General features: G+C 45.6%; 1 long non-coding RNA gene across 1 annotated transcript; it reads left to right on the plus strand.

Moving 5' to 3' along the window:
• Positions 1 to 4,922: 4,922 nt before the first annotated feature.
• On the plus strand, positions 4,923 to 14,606 carry LOC116685990 (uncharacterized). Its single transcript, XR_004331107.1, has 3 exons — positions 4,923 to 4,933; positions 10,866 to 10,874; positions 14,490 to 14,606. It is a non-coding gene; the product is annotated as an uncharacterized LOC116685990 (long non-coding RNA).
• Positions 14,607 to 16,129: the final 1,523 nt, after the last annotated feature.

The following is a 16,129-nucleotide window of genomic DNA, read 5'->3' on the forward strand; positions in this document are numbered from 1 at the left end:
TTTAATGATGAAAAGGAAAAGGATGCTGCCATAGCAGAAGCAAACACTCTTGGGCTGGTTACAAGATATGGGCTTCGAGTTCACAGGTGAGGCTAACAGCCCTGTCCCCAATCGGTCAAAGATCAACGTTCGCAGATTATGTGTCAGCACAAGTCAGCCTATACAGCAAGGGTCCATCTTTCAAAAGAGAAATGACTATGCTTCAACAACGTTTCAGCCTAACACCTCAACAAGCAATGTCATCCCTTCAACACCCACCACACTCAATGCAAGTAAAACCAAGCTGCTGCTTCCGCAACATTATGCCACACCAGGTCCTCAGCCCCTTCAAACCAGTGGGCACTGCCACAGCAAAGCTTCAATCAGCCTCTCAACTGTTCAACTCTTCACCTTGATGGGAATCGTCTGCAACAGACCTTCAAACCAGATCCTCATCTCGGCACCACCGCCTGCTCACAGCATGCCCGGGAGCTAGCTATGACCTTTCTGCATCCACTGGAGACCTCATCAAATATCTGCTCGCAGCCAATGGTGACATCAGGGCACCACAATACGATGACCAGCCAGTGAACTATTGGGCCTGGAAAACATCGTTCCTGAACGCTATCGCGATCTAGACCTGTCTGCGCAGGAGAACTTGATCCTCACTAAGTATCTGGGAAAAGAGTCAGCAGAACAAGTAAGAAGAATAAAAACAGTCAACATTAAGGATCCAGCAACTGGACTGCACATGGCAGGAGGCGCCTCGATGAAATATATGGCTGCCAGAGGCCGTCGAACAGGCTCTGTTAACAAACTAGAAAACTTTCCAAAGTTCACAACAAAGGATCCACAGAGACTCAGGGATCTAGCCGACGTTGTCAGAGCTACAGGCCGCCAAGGAAGACGGCTACCTTGCAGGCTTATCATACTTGGACACTCCAGAGGAATTAGCCTGTCATTGAGAAACCCATACAACTTACAAGAAAAGTGGCTTTACTTTGGTTCAAGATACAAACAGGAACATTGTAGTATTCCACCTTCTCCGTGCTGGTAAACTTATGCCACAGAGGCAAGGGCTCGCACAGACCCAAGCTTTAACCTCTTCATGCAAGCTCCGAGATGAGAAAGAGTAAGTGGGAGAGGCCTACAAAGACATCTGTATATGTTCACAAGACACAGATCTCAGGAACTGCAAAGGCCGAGTGTGGACAAAGTACGGAACGTATTGATCCAAATAAACACTGCCCTCTGCACAAAAAGCCCCACCCTTCTAGGAAATGCAGGGGCTTCCGTGAGAAGAGCATAAATGATCGCAAACAGCTTTTGAAAGAGAATTACATCTGTTTTCGCTGTTGCTCCTCTACAGAGCATCTTGCAAAGAATTGCACCGCTGAGATAAGGTGTGCAGAGTGTGAGAGCACTGCTCATGCGACAGCACTTCACCCTTACCCACCTACCTGGAAACCTAAACCGTTCCCCTCCACTTCAGAGGACGGCGGGGAGGAGGACAGAGAAGACATCCAGGAGGTCATGTCAACGTGCACACAAGTATGTGGCGAAGGATTGAGTGCCAGAGCATGCGCTAAGATCTGCCTCGTCAGTGTGTTCCCTAACGGCTGCAGGGAGGAGTCTAAGAGAATGTACGCCATACTGGACGAGCAAAGCAACCGCTCCCTGGCCCGGTCAGAGTTCTCGAGGGTTTTAAGATTTTCGGAAGTCCCTACCATATACACTCAAGACTGTGCGGGCGGGGTACAGAGACAGTGGGGAGGAGAGCCAGGGCTACACTGTAGAGCCGTGGACAAGAAAGTAAGCATTCGTCTGCCCACACTCCTCGAGTGCAACCAAACCTACCAATCGTGACGAGATTCCTACCCCGGAAGCAGCCTACCATCATGCACCATGAAGCACATCGCCAACAAGATTCCCCCTCTGGATCCGGACGCCAAAATTCTCCTCTTACTGGGCAGGGACATTTAGGGCACACAAGGTCCGAGAACAGATAAGTGGCCAGGAGACACAACGTTTGCTCAAAGGCTCGACTAGGATGGGTCTGTAGTCGGTGATGTGTGCCTTGGAGGTGTCACAGACCAGTCGAGGCAAGGAGTTACAAAACAGCCATCTTAGAGAACGGTCGTACGAGGCATCTTCAGCCATGCAGCAATCAGATCAGAGTAAAAGAAGTATTTGATCAAGTGCTAAGACATCACCATCATCCAGCATCAACCTCCACCCATGACCCAGCGATGCTTGTTGGAGATTACTTGGGCCAAACTATCTTCACTCGTACTCCTGACGACCACAGACTCGCTCCATCCATGGAGGATCTGGAGTTTCTGAAGATAATGGAAGCTGAGTGCTACCAGGACAGCTCCAAAAGTTGGGTTGCACCTTTACCCTTTAGGTCGCCGAGACAGCGGCTGCCTAACAACAGGAAACAGGCTTTTGACCGTCTTGTCTCACTCCGGCGCTCATTGGAAAAACGACCACAGATGAGAGCCGACTTTCTTGAGTTTATGGAGAAGATGCTCAAGAAAGCACATGCAGAAGTTGCCCGGCCATTGCGGCCCGGGCAAGAGTGTTGGTACCTGCCCCTGTTCGGTGTGTATCATCCTAGGAAGCCGGATAAGATCCGTGTAGTCTTCGACAGCAGCGCGTCACATGAAGGAGTGTCGCTCAACGATGTCTTGCTCACTGGCCCTGACCTTAATAATAGCCTGCTAGGTGTTCTCATGAGGTTCAGGAAGGAACAAGTGGCAGTCACCGCCGACTGAGCACAGTTCCACTGCTTTGTCGTTAAGGAGGACCACGTGACTTTCTTCGTTCCTGGGGATAAGAACAACAACCTTACTCTGACATTGGGAAACAGGATGCGGGTTACCTTTTCGGGAACAGTCCCTCACCTGCCGTTGCAGTATATGGTCCCGACGGGAGCTAAGGAAGCAGAAGCCAACTATGGCAGTGATGCAAGAAGTCATCGATCGTGAGTCTACGTTGACGATGCTTTAAAGTCTTTTGGCACAGAGGAAGAGGCCATCAACGTCCTTGGACGGGCGCAGAGATGCTTGCAGCTTCTAACCTCAGGTACACAAAATCGCTTCCAACGACCAGCAGTATCGAAGCATTCCCCACTGAAGATCGTGCAAAGATGTCAACAGCCAGATCTCTTCGTTGATGATCTGCCATCCAACGTAGCCTTGGATGTTCTGAAAATGCGCACAGACACCTTCATGTTTCAAATCGAAGATGACAAGAGCCGTTCACTCGCAGAGGGGTACTCTCAACTGTGAATAGCCTTTATGATCCACTAGGTTCCTCGCACCCATCACGGTTCATGGGAGACGAACTCAGGGAACTCACCGCACAATCAGAGGACTGGGTTCACCTCTTCCTAAGGCATGGAATTCGAGTGGACTAGATGGAAACACACTCCAAGATAGAAGGGCTCCAGATACCACGCCTTATAACACCTCCTCCCCGCGCTGTCGCTAGAGATACTGTCTTTGCTGTGGAGCATAGTCAAAGCCATAGCAGCTGTGGCCTATATCAAAGTTACAAGCCACCAGACAGACTGAGATTGGCTTTGTCTTCGGGAAGGCAAAGTGGCCCCCCAGCCTAGCTTAACTATCCCGAGACTGGAGCTCTGTGCAGCGTACTCGCCACTGAGATCGCAGAGATGGTAGTTACAGAGCTGGACACAACGTTTGACAACATCACCTACTACACAGACAGCAAGGTTGTATTAGGTACATCCAGAACCAGTAAGGAGATTCTATGTCACGTACAAACAAAGGATCCAACGTATCCAAATCGCCTTGTCCGGCCAGTGGAAGTACGTCCCAACGCACCTAACCCGCTGACATTGGGACAGAAACTGTGACACCAGCCATGCTGAGCAGCACAACTTGGCTAAAGGACCAGCCTTTCTCCATGATGCGTCTTCACATGCATCTGAGCATCAAGAGACTTATAACCTGATGACCCTGATATGACTCTGAAGTGGCGCCCCAGGTGGTGACAAGGCTACAAATGTTACCAGAGATGTGATACCCCCACAACGCTTTGAACGTTTCTCCAAGTTCAGCACTCCCTTAAAGCCGTAGCACACTCATCCATGTGGGCTCGTTCCTTTGCCCACTCCACCCAGAGAATGTCAAGGGTGGCACATCTGTCGCTACAGAGGAGAGTTGCTGAGAGCCAAGTGTGCATTGTCAAGAGCGTCCAGAATGAGTGCTATACAGAGGAACTTAAGTGCATCAACGCAGGATCCAACATCCCATCTTCCAGCAGCCTGTGGAAATTGCACCCCACCCCGGCAAAGATCAAATGCTTATGAGTTCGGTGGACAGCCGAGCTGGACACATAGCGGGTCACCCTATATGTCAATGTGCTTTTGTTTATGTAACACAGACAGGAAAATAAAACCTTAACCCACTGTGTCCTGGAGTTTCTTGGGAGTGTTTAAGCTGAATGGAAAATAGCCCATGACACAGACCTTTGCCGAGGAATGCCCTATTCCGCAATATTAATGCGGTGGGAATTTTCCCAATTGGGAACTTTTCCCGATTATTCCAACACTACATCAGTACAGCACATATAAAAAAATAAAAATAATTTGTATATCCGCCCCCTAATTTGGATTCAATCCAAAATGAAATGGGTCCTTTTTGAGCCTGTGCTACACCCTTCCATCATTATTCATGAAAATCAGCCAGTAGTTTCTTCTGTAATCCGGCTGACAGACAAACAAAAAAAAATCAACAGACAGACAAAGCTTAAACCATAACCTCCTTGGTGGAAGTAATGACAAAGTGATAAATATAGGTTCAAGAACATTATGGTTTTCCTTGAAATCTTAACATGATAACATGATCTTAACATGATAATAATATATGATTCATTTTGAATTCAGTTTCTTCATATCTGACAAAATGTGAGACACTCAAAGGTTGTCATTGTTAACGATGGAGTCTATCAAAAAAATTTAAGATTATTTTATGGCTATGTTTTCACAGGAGAGACGAAGGCATGAGAGAGAGGGGGAATGACATGTAGCAAAGGGCCGCAGGTCGGAGTCCAAGGATTAAACCTCTACACATGTGCCCCTGCTCTGCCAACTGTGCTGACCCGGCCACACAAACAACTTCACACATGCATGCGCATGAGTCAGTCTACATGTTAGGAGGAGCGCAACTCTACGGCGTTAACATGTGCCTCATTCCTGAGAGAGTAATTGTACGTTTTGAGCACAAAGAACTATATTTTGCAAGCACATTACTTTACATTTTGAACAGAAATCAACACTTGCAAAATTAGTTTTGTTTGAGCAAAAAACAAACTATTCCGTGCTCAATAAATATATTTGCATGTTTGGTATTATTAATGTGTAATAATACCCCTCAAAGTGCTAACACATTATAACACTTCACAAGTCACCTCTCTGATCTCCAGTGAAACCATATCTCGGTAGTAGATAGCAAACGTTTCTGCTTTTTGAGAAAGAGGAAGCAGATGTGTTGTAGATGCGACCGGAGCAGAGTTGGTGGAAGAAGTTTTGTACACAGTGTGTGCAGCGTCCAAAATAAACCCCAGTCTGAAAGCCAAGTTCATTAATTTTCTCAGCAGAAACGGGATTTTAACCCCAACGTTACTCACTTAATAACGTCAGCATGGAAGTAACGAGTCTCCCCTGGTTTTCCGATCATGGTCGGAAACGAGCAAGCAGGAAAGGTTAACACAATGAACATTTTCTATTAAACAGCTTATTAACGGCTGCTTGTTGCCCCGTGTGTGCTGATGCGCTCATCTGTTGACACATGTGAAGGCCTTCCTACAGCTGCTTAATAAAAGCAGGTTTTCCACACAAAAACGTAGCCTACATATGTCATTCGTGTGAGAAATAAAATGAGATTTTAACTGTGTCAGGCTTGGGTCAGGCTCAAGCACAAATTTTCTAATACCTGTCGGCCTTGGGCCGGTTTCAGTCAAGGCTCTGTCGGACGCGGGCCGGGCTCGGACAGAAAAATTTGGCCTGATCCGGACTCTAGTAGCTAGGTATTACTGTTCAGTCTCGCATTGCGAGACCTATCTCCACAGTACTGCAAGGTGTGTTCAGATGACATGTCAGCTGCATAGCACCACACCAGCGGCTTTCTCCTCCTTCTCTCCTCCACAGCGGACGGGCTCCCTGCTCATGGCTAAGGTTCTTGTTGTTGATGTGTCTGAATGCCAAGTAGCATTCCCCCTAACCCGGGAGATGGACGGCAGTCCCGACAGCGGCAGAGCCTGGCCTCCATCCCGTTCCCCTTTTTTTGTCCGACCGCCAGCCCACACTGCCATCTCCTCGAAACCAGGTCCATGCTCTCTTCACAGACCAGTGTTCCGCCTAGGAGGCCGCGATGCTGAACAATACTGTTTTTACTAGCATGACCGCTAGCTCTGCTGTCTTCGCCATGGCTGCTAAGCTGTGGCTGTTCCCCACTGAGGCTGGGGCAGCCATGGGCTGTAGGTAGTTGGGGGGGGGGGGGGGGGGGGGGGGGGGGGGGGGGGGGGGGGGGGGGGGGGGGGGGGGGTTGCGCTGACACACCTCCTGGAGAGCAGCGCTTCGGCCACAACAGCGGCCCTGACTCCAGCTCCACCTATGGCGGCGCTGCCATGAGGCCCGGCCGGCAGCACCCACAGCAGTGACGGGGCACTGGGAACGTGTGTCTCACTCCAGCTAGAGTTGGAAACAGAGTGGCGTTTTTAAGGGCCACACAGTTCCCTCTCAGGTAGTCCGCCTTGTCTGTCCTTAGCATCATGCGGCCGCTGGACTTCATGTTTCACCTCACACACACACACACACACACACACACACACACACACACACAAACACAAAGGCTCCCCGCCACACCCACGTGCAGTAAACGGTCAGAGACAGCCACACTTCGTCAGAATTGACAGGCTCACCTTTTTATTTTTTATTCCACTTCTTCTTCTTTCTTTTTTTTTTCTGTGTAGGTATGATTACCTTTTTGTTTTTTTAAGGGAAAGACAGGAGGCAAAAAATAGGTCATGTTGATGCTAGCTGTGATTGATAGCTGTGAGAATGTACATTAATGGCATTTCGTATTATTTTTTTATTATTATTTCTTTTTTTGGGGGGGGGGGTTGTGTGAACACACTAGCTGCCAAGAGGTATATTGGAAGGGTGGATGAGGGTAATCTTGTTTCTGTATGCTAAAAAGAAAAACTGAAGGAAAATGTACTCTTTGATGTAACCTGAATTGTGCAATTCCTTTAGTAAAAATAAATAAATAAATACATAAATAAATAAATAAAGAAATAAAAATAAGAATTGACAGGCTCACACAAACACACACTCAGCGTGCATGTTCATAGCCTACTCAGTCTTTCTCCACCTCCCAGCTGATCAGAATGGTGAGTGAACGACTTGTGAGAATCAAACTACCGCCTTTTCACAGCTGCTGGGGGGGGGGCGATGCTCACTGGTGCGTACACAGCCGACTCACAGGCATGCATGTGCTGCTCTCTCGGTCACGCTGTAGCGCGGGAACGCTCAGCATTCTCTGTTGCTATGGCAACAAACAACACATGGCTATATGCCTCAACTCGCCAGCCTTTCCCCGGCTCTTACCGGCGTGGTAAAAGCTATCATGCTGTCTCGAGTTCAGATAACGGCTCTCCATTTGACACCTTGCGTTCGTGGTGCAGTAGGCGGAGTCCCGTCACACCCACACTGTGGAAACAGCGTGAGCGAGCGCCCACTCAGTATGTGCATGCTATACAGTCACCCCTCCCTCGGTTGTCTAATGGGACGGGGAGACCTCTGACTCGATGACCCGCCATGTATCTACACCATCATGGCGCGTTCTCTGTTACTATTTCAACAGACAACACACAAATGTGCGCCCCACCCTCTCAGCAGGGTGTGAAAGCTTGCCACCCAGCAATGCATGGCTGTCAAGCTTATCCCAAAAAGGCTACGCCCCAGTTTACCAGCCCTCCACCTCCTTTTCGACTGTGTTTTGGAAACAACCGTGTCATTTCAGGGGAGATCGCCACTCTGACGTCAGAGCTGGCAAAGCTGCCGGCAAAGGATGATTCTTTTTCCCCCCGCGTCCCTCCAGGAGAATAGAATGACGGTTTCTATTTCCGTTACTTCTCACACCGGGAAAGACGGGCGGAATGAGGCCCTTCTTGACCTGTCTCAATTCAATTATGAACATTATGCAGCGCCCATTCCACATGCTGACGATCACATCCGTGGATCTGAAAAACGCTCAGGGTCAACGCCTTTTCTCAGCGACCATGGCCCCGGGCTCTCCTGAACAATTTTCCCCCCAGTCCTTCTGATTCCTCGCCTCCTGGGACGCATCCAGGAAGAGGGCTTATTGGTCATTATGGTGGCACCAAAACGCACTACCACCTGGTTCCCGACCCTGGTTCAACTACTGCCGTTGTCCCCATGGTAACTGCCGTGGCAAGGGAACGCATTGTTGCTGCTGGACGGTGTGATGTTCCACCCCCCGGTGATAAGCCAGCTGCTATGGGCCGGGCCACTTAGCGAGAGCATTTGGAGGGGATAGGCTTGCGCACTGTCCAGGGTGTGTGAGCTCCCTCCACTACGGCGGCGGTGGATCTTTTTTTCCAGCGCTTGTGTGTGGAGAAAGGAGCAGAACCCTCTAGTGCCTCTTGTCGTAACTTCTTCCACAAATTGGTGGTTAATGATTTGGCTCCGTCTGCAGTTAAAGCCTACATAGCACCTATTCAACCTGCAACAAGGGCTCAGAGAGGTCAGTTTTTATGCACCCCCTGGTAAACATTGTTTGAAGCGGGTCAGATACAAAAACCTGCTGTGCGTTCTCTCACACCTCAGTGGGATTTAACCTTGGTGGTCCGAGCTCTAAGGAACCCTCCTTTTGAGCCTGTGGCACAAGCCCCTCTCAGGCATTGGCTGAGAGGGTGAGTGATTTATGCACGCTGGCGGTTTCATCATCCAGCCTCTCCATTAGAGGGGACGGGAGCGCGACCACCTTAAGGCAAAATCCATCATTACAATGAAAGTTTTAACAATCCTTTTTCGACAAGGGAGTTTTTCCCTTCGCCTAGTAACAATGCGGTAGAGGCGTGTCACAGACTTGCCTGGTGTGCACGTTATTCCAGTACCTTTTACACACGGCAGACATCAGATGAACACAGCAGATGTTCGTTCACTACGGAGAACGCTCACAGTGTGCCGCTCTTTGGAGCAGCGTCTGTCTCATTGACTGTGGGGAACCATCACCCAGGTCTATAGCTCAGAGGGGGTGGAATCCCCCCAGGACATTTGGGCACTCCACGAGAGCGCTGCCAGCGGCCGCAGCCTCCTCAGAGGCATGTTGGTGGCCGACGTTTGCGCAGCCGCTCCCTGTGAATCCCCGTGCCCGTTCATCTGTTTTATCTGTACGGTGTGCAGTTTTACCCGCACTTGACGGCAGATCTGTCAGGTTTGGTTTTGCTTCTGTCTCCATCCTCCTGCGCTTGAGTGGCTCGGAGGAATGCAGTGTTCATTATAAAACATTTCTACAATCCACATGACATGGGCCTCACAATCAGTGGTAGGCCTACTCTTGATGCTAACAGTGTGTTATGATTAACTAATATTGTTCAGTGGGAATAGTTAAACAAATGAGTCTATGTTCTGCTTGAGGACCTTGTGTTTCAGGTTGCATTAACTACATCAGCTTCGCCCTTAACCCAATAGCACTAGCTCTGAGAGGAGAAACCCTATACAAAATAGAATGATAGTTACGTATTGTAACTGCAGATTCTATGAGTATAGGCACAGCTCTCTAAGATTCGGGCTGAAGCAAAATGCTGATGTTGGGAGCAGATCTCTGGTCACGCCACTTTAATAAACAGTATCTGCGCACGTAAAAGAGGCCCTTGCGGGGCACAGGGCACGAAATAAATCTTTCACCCAATAGCAATAGCTCTTAGAGGGCTGGGCCTTTACTCATAGAATCTGGAGTAACTATCTCTCTACCAGTATGCTGACCAACAGGTGTTGCGCCAAAGACTGATCCCCGTAGATTAAATTCTCCGATTGGTTGGTTTTGTGATACACTTGAAACGCTATGAAAGTTTGAGCGAGTGAGTCAGAGTTGAGCAAGCACAGAGTGAAGAGGTGGAGAGAGAAGGAGAAATGACACGGAAATAGAGTTCTCTTTGCTCAAAACATACAATTACTCACTCAGGAAAGAGGCAAATATATAACGCCATACAACCATCAGGGTTGATGAATGGATTTTGAAAGATGTGGCCATGAAAGATTTGTTCAATTCTGTGCATCTGAGTTTACGCACATTTTTTTGACAATTTTACAGTCAAACAGCAAACAAAATCCAGGTGGCCTGAATGAGAATTAGGTGTAAAAGGGTTAAAGTCTTTCAAACATTGAAGAAGCGCTTTTCTTTTGTGGGTGAGAGGTGTCTATCCCAGCGGATCTATGCAGCTCTGGTTGGAGTGTACAATTGAATGAATGAATGAACTAATGACATAATGGCCAGGCAGAGCAGCTAGTGACAAGAAAGGTGTCTGAAAAAGGCAGAGATATAATTGTTCTACCCATACTGATTAAACAAATACAATCTGACTGAAAACATGTCACACTAATAAGCTGACAAGGCACATGTTTCTGAATGTCAGTGATTAGCCCCTGAGAGAGGCAGTAAACACCTGACCAGGACATCTCCTCCTCACTCCAACTACATCCTCAGAGGGTAAATGGGTCTTTTTAGATAAACTACTTTGCCTTTAATTGCTGTATCTTATTTATGACTTGCTTCAGCTTTAGAAGTTAGTTTAGTTCCATTACATTCCAGAAGGTTAACTATGTTCAGAGGCTATAGGTAAGTCATAATTTCAGTCATGCTAAATTGGATATTTTAAATCGGCTGCTGACAGAAAATACAACGTACACTGAACAACATTATAAACGCAACACTTTTGTTTTTGCCCCCATTTTTAATGAGCTGAACTCAAAGATCTAAGACTTTTTCATACGCTTTTTCACACACTTTACACAAAAGGCTTATTCCTCTCAAATATTGTTCACAGATCTGAGTGAATCTGTGCTAGTGAGCACTACTCCTTTGCCGAGATAATCCATCAAGTGTTGCATATCAAGCTGCTGATTAGACAGCCTGGTTATTGCACAGGTTAGGCTAGCCACAATAAGAGGCCACTCTAAAATGTGCAGTTTTATCACATAGCAGAATGCCACAGATGTCACAAGTTTTGAGGGATCGTGTAATTGGCATGCTGAGTGCAGGAATGTCCACCAGTGCCGTGAATTGAATGTTCATTTCTCTACCATAAGCCATCTCTAAAGGCGTTTCAGAGAATTTGGCAGTACGCCCAACTGGCCTCACAAGCTCATCTGCATGCTCGGTGTCCTCATCGGGGTCTCGACATGACTGCAGTGTGTCGTCGTAACCAACGTTTGATGGTGTCTGGCACAAACAAGTGCATTTTATAGATGGCATTTTGAATGCACATAGATACAGTGAGGAGATCCTGAAGCCCTCTGTTGCAGCATGATAATGCGGCAAGGATCTGTAAACAATTCCTGGAAGCTGAAAACATCCCAGTTCTTTCATGGCCAGCATACTCACCAGACATGTCACCATTGAGCATGTTTGGGATGCTCTGGATCAGCGTATACAACAGCGTGTTCCAGGTCCTGCCGATAACCACCAACTTCGCACAGCCATTGAAGATGAGTAGACCAATAATCCACAAGCCACAATAAACAACCTGATCAACTCTATGCGAAGGAGATGCGTTGCAAAGGAGATGTGAGGCTAAAAAAGGAAAACATAAATCTGACAAAAAGTGCATTTGAACTCTGTTGAGAAAGGCCTATATAATTTTAAGGTTTAATTAAGTTTAAAAACAATTTGCACGTTATTTATTTATAATATGCTACTGCATTAATCTCTTGCTTCATTGCCAGTTTCTCGCACTCATGCACAATGCAGTCATAGAGGATTAAAGATAAAACTTGGAAATGATCATCAGTGTTGGGAGTAACAGATTACAAAAGTAACGCAATTACAGTAATGTATGCAAACCATTGCAAATCATTTAAATACATTAAGTATTATTTCCTGTTGCTGTATTCGATGGTTGAGGTGACTGCAGAGACAGATACATTTGCGAGATGGATATTATTTTCAGGAGTTATGACGCTGCGTTGAAGTGAGGTGTCCCGTCTCTGTCCCCGGGGTCAGACCCAGAACCAGAGACGGCACAGACAACATCTGTGTCCAACAGGTGACGGTCAGCGCGGACAGCAGTGTGTCAGCTGCTGACAGATAGAAACATGTTGGGAATTAATATTTAGGCTTCTACACGTAATATTGTTACATTTTATCAGCTGTGAATAGTAACTCTGCCTGTAGTGGAACGGCTTCCAATGACGACCAAAACACTTGTCTTTTACTGGGACAATTTACTGTTCAATATGTTGCAGTTTTACAAGAGGAAAGTGAGTAGACGACAGGTTTTGCAGCTAGTGTCTTACTTTCATCTCAATAACTAGCAAGAGTACACAATAGGCAACTTCCGTAAAAATAAAAGCACTTCCTGCAGTAAAACTAAATTAATGTTAAACAAATAAAGTTGCATACTTTTTCCACATATCAGCCGTAAATCAAGTACTGTAAATACTTTAATTAGTGAGTTTTAATCACACTATAATTGACTGAATAGAATAGACTGTTTTAAACTAAACATGAATTTCTTAATCAAGTGTATTTAATTAAACATTTTACAACTAAGCCGCATTTCAGTACAACTGTATGGTACTTTTTGAGTATTTTCATTTTCTATTGTACGTTTTACATTTTTTTTTATTGCTGTAGTTACTTTGCATATCATATTAATGATATAACATATTATGAATAATCTATGATGTATTAAAGTTGATAAAGAGGAGACTTTAATGGTCCGGTGGTTAAATTCAAATGCTCGCTGTCAAACTTCTGCTGTTATTTTGGTGAAAGTAACTCAAAAGTAATGCCAAAGTAGTGTAACACATTACAACTCATATGCAGTAATATTGTAATATAAGTAATTACTCTCAAATGACAGTACCTAGTAATCGATAATGTATTATGTCTTGCCCAGCACTGATTATCATTGACCAATGCAACATTGTATGTGTTCTGGCCAATAACAGATTATCTCATTGTGTTTGATCTCCATTCATAAAAATGGAAATGGAAGAATATGACTTTGATTATACTTCAGATTTGACTATTAATTTTGTAATGCAGGGCAACAGATACGTTGGTGATATCTCTAGTCTTTGTATCAGGGATGCAGGATGGACAGATAAATGAGGTATATTATAACACATTATCAGAAGAGGAGAAAAGAAAGAAAATAAAAGGACAGAGAAGACATTGTGAAGCTGTGAATGGAGACGTTGAATCGTGAAAGAGCTGAGAGTCACTGAAAGACACAAGGGAAGTGTCTTGGCTTTGATTAGAGCTGTGGTCTCTGCCTTTGACAGCCAATAAAGGTCAGGAAGCCACAGGGAGGCTTAAGAGCTAATGTCAGCCTTTCACCTGGGAGACGTGTTTGTGTGTGTGTGTGTGTGTGTGTGTGTGTGTGTGTGTGTGTGTGTGTGTGCGTGCGTGCGTGCGTGTGTGTGTGTGTGTGCGCAGATTGTATTCCACCACATATACAGTACATGTATGTGTACAATGGCCTAAATGTGCCTGTGCGTGCATGTATTTGCATCTCCCATTTTCCTGAGTAGACAGAGCGGTCTGCAAGCAATTATAGGGATGAAGATAATAATAAGCTAACAGAGACGCAGTTTCATATTCATGTGTTCTGAGGGATGTCAAAGGCTGTCAACGGTGTCACTGAGTGTACTTGTGTGTGACAAAGAAGATCCATGTCCTGGCTCTCTGTAGAGTGTGAGAATAGGTGTCATTGTCTCTGTAAATGTCCATGTGTCCATGCTCAAGTGCGGGGAAGATTCCATATTCACTCTCTTCACAGGTTGTCAAATGATTTCAATGGTGCCACTTGGCAAGAAAGGGTACCATGTCAGATGTGCCCCACTGAGGTCCCTTTATTCCCATTGTCACTGACATTTAGAAAGGCCCATATAAAATAGATAGCATGTTTAGAGAGCTGTCTGAATGTACAGGGGATTTATACAGCACTTTCTGGTTGACAAAGGGAATGTGAGCCTAACAGCAGGAACACACCACAGTGTGAGTGTAGCGCAGCTATTTTTTATTTCGGGTGGCCGGACAGATTGGATAACATGGGCGGGAAAATAAAAATAGCTGCGCTGCAGTGATAGATTTGGCATCTCTTCTATTTCTTGCGTGATACGCGAGCGTACAGTAGGGGTCGAGCCAGACAAGCAATCTCATACAGGAAGAGCACAGTGCAGCCGGATACTTAACCAAAATAAATATATTTCAAAGTAAAACAGCCAGGTTCATGGTGATTTGGGCTGTCTTGACTTCTCACAGCGAGTCAAGCGATCATGCACACGGAGAAAGAGGCCGACGGACATACAGAGAAAGAGAGACACATGCACACTCACACACACACATACAGTCAAACACTAGGCTACAATTACCACATTTTTTCCCACTAATCCTGTCTCTTTCCATAGGAAATGGAGAGAGAGAGAGAGACACAGACGGTTAGCGCGTAGTCTTATGCATGTGGTTTGTTCCAGCTGTGAGGACAGGCTACAGGTGGAAGTGGTACAATGTGCTATAACCCTGTGTTGTCTTCAACCATGGTGAAAATAGACCCGTTCTGTTTTGTCTGTTTTATTAAACATAAAGCATAAATGATCTCCTAATTCTGTGTTACATCTTTTTAGCCAACTTTTTTCCAACTTATCACTGCTAGTTTTACACTTTTTTTATGGAAGTCATGGTCAATACAACTAATTCATCTCAATTTTTGCCCACATTGTTTGCTAAAAGACCCAGAAATTATAAACTATTTTAGCTACTAGTTAAGATCAGAGGAACATATGTTGATGCATAATTACAGCCTGTTTTGTGTATGGAACTGTCCATGTTATTTTTGGGCAATTTGGTTGATAAAAACCTATATTTTTTATATAGACACTTTAAAAAGGGGTCAAATTTGACTTGAGGACAACACAAGGGATAATAATGGTGGACAACTCTGGTTGTAGAAATAACTAGTTGTGTTTAATCACCTTTTCTCAAGGGCCTACACAGGAACTGGCACTACAAACCTTTACCAGTAGTACAAGCTTACATACTGAACAAATTATTCAGTTACTGGTTGTAAGTACAGCTAAGCATGACCTAGATTTCAATCTAACGTGGGGTCTTCCTCTCTTGACTGTCCAGTAATGCCCCTGTTAAAACTCGGTGTTGCCGTTGATGTGGTAATTAGTTTCTGCGTTGTGTTAGGATGATAGTGGTGGACTTGCGGATGGCGGTTAGAGTCAACAAGCACTTCGGCATCTGAGTGATACAAGCCCACTCTCAGTAAAACTATTCAGCCTGGTCTGGCTTGTTTCTCCAGTGATGGGATTCATAGTGGTAAAAGTTACCTACTGTAACTTAGTAACCTACTAAATATGATATATAAAATGACAGCATGAAAAATTTGAAAATATGCACACTTTACAACCACCAAATACAGATAAAATTGATGGGAAAAATAATGAAATCTCAAATTGTGTGTTTAATATAACATGCAAGAGGCATGTTACTAATGTCAGTGTCAATTACATTGGTATTGCACCTTTTATTACAAGTAAACCCAAAGTACTCAACATTAAAAGAGCATGCACGGACGCCTGGGTAGCACAGTTGGTAGAGCGTGCGCCCATATACAGAGGTTTACTCCTTGACGCAGCAGGCCCGGGTTAGACTCCGATCTGCGGCCCTTTTGCTGCATGTCATCCCCCCCCCTTTCATGTCCTCAGCTGTCCTGTCAAATACCGGCCTAAAAATGAGTTTAAAAAAACAAAACAGCATACACGTAAAAACAAAGCATGAACTGAAATAAGAATACAATAAAATAAAAATAGATAAATAAAAAAGTGCCACCATACATATTCGCACATGTGCACACACAC

The sequence above is a fragment of the Etheostoma spectabile genome, unplaced genomic scaffold (assembly GCF_008692095.1).
Source record: "Etheostoma spectabile isolate EspeVRDwgs_2016 unplaced genomic scaffold, UIUC_Espe_1.0 scaffold280, whole genome shotgun sequence".
NCBI classification, from domain to species: Eukaryota; Metazoa; Chordata; class Actinopteri; order Perciformes; family Percidae; genus Etheostoma; species Etheostoma spectabile.